Raw genomic sequence first — 6,000 nt, forward strand, 5'->3', positions numbered from 1 at the left:
GACGGTTATCCATGTTCAACACGTTTTAAACAAGAGGAGCTGCAGATGATTCGTTGCTGTTACCTGGAAATGACAAGGGAAGAGCTAGATATTGCCATTTTAGCCAAACTCTCGTGTGGAATGCATCTCTCCCAGCTGACATCCTGTTTGCGAAAAAAAGAACAGACATCTCGAAAGTCCCAAAGAACTGATTTCTTTCACCATGGCGAGAAAATATGCAGGGATACATTCAAATATTCAAATAATTGGGCAGGACAAGCTAAATGTTCTTATTAAGCATTACAAGGAGCACGGTGTTACTCCGCGCATCCATGGCAACAAAAAGCGTCAGCCTCCTAATGCACTTACAGTAAGAAAGATGACAATGTGTACACTGTAAAAAAAAAACCCGTGAAAAAACGGTATTATTCCGGCAGCTGGGGCGCCAGAAAATTACCGTAAAATAACGGCAAAAAACAATCTCGTTAAAATACAGTAATTTTCCATAATTAAATAACAGATTATATCTTTAATATTACATAAAATCTTATGTAAATATTGGGATTTTTAACGTTTAAAAAAAGTCATATACACCTTTAAAACAATTAAATACTGTAAATTTAAGGTTTTATACAATTATTTTATATAATAATGCTGTCTATCTACAGTAATTTTCTTTTAATATAGTTTTTCTGTGTAAAATAACAATGAAATTATGTATAAAAAATGCACACAAGTACATAAATTCAAATACAAATGTTTGTAAATTTACAGTTTTTATTTTTATTTGTACCGATCCAATTTCACAACATCTCTAATTAAGTTCTTAATAATAGCAAATGTACAGTCAATTTCTTTTAAATTAACTAAATGTATGAGTACAGAATACCTGCATATTTACAGTATTAGTAATTGAACAAACACTAAACATCAAGATAAGTGATTGATAGGAAATAGATGCTTAGTATATAATTTAGAACATGTAAATATATCCACAATAAAAAGCAATTACCGTATACCTTTACAGTGTAACTTATTTTAACATTTACAATTACATTTTATCCAAAGTGACTAACCAATTAAGATAATAATTAAAGATAATAAAAAGCAACAAGTGCAGTGACAAGTCCCAGTTAGTCGCACAGTACACATAGCAAGGTTTTTTTTATTTTTTTTTACAAAGATATAGTATTATTGGGTGAAGTGTTTATGAAAAAGATGGATCTTTAGCAGTTTCTTGAAAATGTGTTGAGTTGCGCCGGTCATTCCACCACCAGGAAACAGTCCAGGTAAATGTCAGTGAAAGTGGTTTTGTGTCTCTTTGGGATGATGGCACCACAAGGCGCCGTTCACTTGCAGAACACATGCTTCTGGAGGACACATCTGAAGCAGTGAGTTTAGGCATAGGGCTACCTTTAAAGACAACTCTTGCTGCAGCATCTGGATCAGTTGCAGAGGTTTGACTGATACTGGAAGAGCTGCCAGGAGAGCATTACAATAGCCCAGTCTGGATAGAACAAGAGAGTTGTGTAGCTCCGATAGGAAGAGCCTGATCCTCCTAATGATAAGGCAAATCAGCAGGATCACAGCAAGTATGTTTTGGCTGAAAGTTGAACCATAAGCAGTTCTGTCTTGGCAAGGCTGATTTGAAGGTGAAGGTCATTCATCCAGCAAGAATTTTCCATCAGGTAGGCTGAGATGCGAGCAGCAACCGTCAGATCATCTGGCTGGATTAAAAGGTAGAGATATGTGTCATTAAGATATTAGTGATAGGAAAAGTCATGTTTCTAAATGACAGAGCCTATAGTTAAAAAAAAGAAAGAAAGATGGGTGGAATCTAACACAATCGTAATCTTGCTGTAGCAAATCCAAACCTTGTGCATACTTTTAGTGCAATCATATGGAATCAGAAGACTGTTATGAACATATGGAATCAGAACCATTATGATTTTTATGTTTTAATGAATTCTTCCCATACCTTGTTTGCCATGATCATCTGCTTTCCACGTGACCTGAAATCACACACACACACACACACACACACACACAAGTTATTTTAAAACTCAGTATTAGATTTACACATGTCAGAATATGTTCCATTGGGACAATGCAAAAACTCAACTGACTATGATCTTGAAGCTGAGCTGGAAAGGCCAGCAGTAATATTTTGAGCTGCCATGTGATTTTAGCTAAGTTACATTTATAGAAAGTAACATTAAATGAATATGATTTACTGTGACCTAGACCTAGATACACCTAGGGGTTCATCATGTTGTATTCATATTCTAGTCTTCCTGTTCTAGGCTTTCCTGTATCATCAACAAGTACGTTAAGTTACAGACAGTATTTCGATTTCTTAACGGTCTTAATAAAGTTAGTCATGTTAACTATTACGAAATAAACAAAAGAAACACAGTAGGCCTATTTTTAGTAAAACTGTGGCTATTACAATGGTAAAAAAATCTGCTAAAAACGTGTTTACTACAATTTTACTATAATAAAATAAAGTAAAAAAAAAAGTTTACAAAAAAAAAAAAAAAATTGAAAAATAAAGTTTTCAGCTTCCAGACATGGTTTCAAAATGTCCCGCCATTTAAGAGATTGGTTTAATGTTACTGACTATCATAACGAAGATTTTATACACAATTATGGACTTTAATATGAATAACAAGTCTACTAAAGATTGTTTTAGGTCTATAAGTTAACAAGTAAGTTAGAGTGGGTTCAACTGATCTTTCTTAACACAGATCGATAATTGAAAAGACCCATGCTGCATTTGTGTTTTGCCCTCGACGCCAGTTATGACTGAACATAATTTAAGAATGCTAACGTTAGCATGGAAACAGTCTAACCACTTAACACAAATGTAATATAAAATATCATTTACATGTAGTATTAGACTCTTACCTCAGCCGTTGATCGGTCGGGATGAGGTCTGCTGTGACGAACCAGGCTCACTGAAAAAGGGCGCGTTATTTCCGGACTGACTACAACTAATATGTGTTCAGCAGCGCTCCTGCTCACGGCTGCTTCTGTCGAATACGATTATAGCTCTGAATTCAAATCTCCCGCTTGCCCTTGACACAGATCGACGACAGAGACAGATTTGTAGCTAACCGTTGTGGGCTGGGCGGGACTAAGCAACGAAACGTAATGGCGGATAATTTGAATCTGCGCGCGGCCGCGCGCGCGGGCACACACACACACATTCAAACGCACACAAAGCCACGCAATGTGCAGCAACGCAGATTTGGAAAAACGATTCATAAAAGACATAAAATATAGGCCTAAATGAAATTTACGGGCAAATACAAATGATGATCAAAATGAACATCTATTTGCAAGACAAAATTAAAAGATTATAAATAATTAAATAGGCCTGCCTAATGTGTGGACAAATCTTAAAACTCACTTTAACCCCCACATGCTTAATAATCTTTAAGGAAAACATGTTAAGTGACTGCTGATTTCTGCAGTTATACCTTATTTTCTTTGTTTTCTAATTCCACAGAAATAATCTGTAAAATATTACTTAATTTTTTATGTAAAATTACACATAACCCTATAAAATTACAGATAATTTCCTTTAAAAAACGTTAAATTAATGTAAAACCACAATAAAAGCAATTACCTGTAAATTTAATAGTGGATATTTAAATTACAACAAATATCTGTAAAATAACAGGTATTCACTGTATAATGACAAAACGGCAAAATTCTGTAAAAAATACAGACAGTTTCCTGTAAATTTACAGGTTTTTTTTACAGTGTATGTTGCGCATTTAATTTTTAACTATGCAGAAACTCATGGCATTCATCTTCATGGGAGGGTACCAGGCTTTTGGAGAAGTGATTTGAAACTGCTCCCAACTAACTGCACAAAGGCAATGGTGTACTCCGATTACTGTGTGGCAGTTGCTGCGACAAACCGACGTGTGGTCTCAGTTGTTACATTTCGTCGCATCTGGCGGGAGGTTGCACCATTTATTGTCACAATGCGGTCAGCAACTGACTTATGTTGGACATGCCAAAAGTATCAAAAAAATATCAGTGAGGCTGCCAATAGGTCTGATGCAGAGAAGGCAGAGCTGCATCGTCTGGCCACAGATCATCTAGAGCAGTGGTTCCCAAACTTTTAATAGGCATGTACCCCCTGAGACATTATAGATCTTCCGGAGTACCCCCAACACCACCAATTGTTAACAACAAGTTTTTTTTAATTTTATTAATATTTATTTATATCAATTTTGTCGAGAATAGTGAATAGAATCATAAACATATGATACAAATCTCATCAAAAGTCAACATATGATACAAATGTGCTGAATATAATGATTTTAAACAGATATGCACCCAATCTCACACACAAGAGGCCTACAACACATATCCAACATCTCATTAAAGCTATTGTTAACTTTTCACATACTGATAAGTATTGCTTTTCACATATGATACCATTGTATATTTTCTTAACTTCTCTGCTGTAAAATAATAATAAAAAAGAGAACACATTAACAATAGTAAACTAAATAGTAAACAGTAAACTAAATTGTAGTAAACCACACAGAATAGGCCTACCACCCAGGGTCCGAAATTAACTTTTTGGCTCACCTGCCACGGGGACTGGTAGATGAAAACATCCACCAGCCAAGCATATTTTTTACCGGCCAAAGTAATAAACAGCCTTTTTTTGGTCACATATACATTCATTTTAGTACATTTAATTGAGATAATAAGGCAGTGGCGGTTCTAGAGGGGGGGCCGGGGGGGCCAGTGCCCCCGTGTCACCAAGCTTGGCCCCCCCTCTGGCCCCCCTAAATTTGGAATCGTAAAATCACACCAAACAACTGCGCATTTTATCAGTTGCGGCGCCTTCATCTATAGGCTACACTGCAGCACGACGTATATTCACATCAAATGTTAACGCAGAGGAACGGGACACTGCAGTTCACAAAAGTTCATTATTTGCATGTGCTTTAAAGCCTTGCCGGTTAAACATGTCATTCGCTGCTGATGCGCTGTTCAAATATGCGCTTTACTGAGCGCGTACACTCGACGCGCACATGCACTAAAAGCCTGTTACTGGACTAAGTTATCTTTTGAGTCTTATATTGCGCTAATACTGTCACAGACAATGTTTACATAAACAAAGTTGGTTATGTCTAAAGTGAAAGCAAACAGAGAAAATTAATTAAAATCTGCTTGTCATATGCGTGTATATTAGACGCGTCGCGTGCAGTTCTTAAAGAGACAGTAGCCCTAATAATAAACATGCTGCCGCTTGTCCTTAAAGAGATAGTTCACCCAAAACCAAACAGTTGCTGGTCCCCATTGACTTCCATACATAGTAGGAAAAAAATATACTGGGGTACATCAACTGTTTGGTTACTCACATTCTTTCAAATAACGTTTATTTTCAACAGAAGAAAGAAACTTATTCAGGTTTAAAACAACTTAAGAGAGTAAATTATGACTTTTTGGGGGGAGAACTATCCCTTTAATGTTAATAAAACAACAAAACACACAGAGGAAATCATTCACTGCTCTTGACTGAGAACTTTAAGTCTGTTGTGTTTTATTTTCATATTTGTTCATTTAATTACTTTCTTCAATTCTACTGTTAAATACACCTATAGCTGAAAAAATAAAGCACTGTTTATTTCATTTGTATGTTAAATTGTGTATGTGTAATATGTATCTCTGTTCTTAATTTTTATAACAAAGAAAATAGTGACAGATTTTTATTTTCGCCACTTTGGCCTAAATGTCTGCCATTCTTTTTTATTTTATATTTTGTTACCTATATTTTGTTACCTATAAGGCTTTGCTTTTAAAATAGGGACATTAGTTTGGCTGTAATGCTCAATCACATGCAATATAGTAAAACCAACATGAAATAAGAATCGTGATAAAATCTTGATTTTCCAAAAAAAAAAAAAAAAAATTGTGATATGATATTATTGCCATATCGCCCACCCCAGGTGTAAAAAAGTGCCTAGATGTGCTTAGATGCTAAAAATG

At 35.4% G+C, this 6,000-nt stretch overlaps 1 long non-coding RNA gene across 1 annotated transcript; it reads right to left on the bottom strand.

The window, feature by feature from the left end:
• Window positions 1-1,366: 1,366 nt before the first annotated feature.
• On the bottom strand, window positions 1,367-3,617 carry LOC309489065. Its single transcript, XR_014202333.1, has 3 exons — window positions 2,887-3,617; window positions 1,958-1,991; window positions 1,367-1,706 (listed from the first exon to the last, which is right to left on the bottom strand). It is a non-coding gene; the product is annotated as an uncharacterized lncRNA (long non-coding RNA).
• Window positions 3,618-6,000: the final 2,383 nt, after the last annotated feature.

Source organism: Leuciscus leuciscus, assembly GCF_965113295.1.
Source record: "Leuciscus leuciscus genome assembly, chromosome: 24".
Taxonomy (NCBI): domain Eukaryota; kingdom Metazoa; phylum Chordata; class Actinopteri; order Cypriniformes; family Leuciscidae; genus Leuciscus; species Leuciscus leuciscus.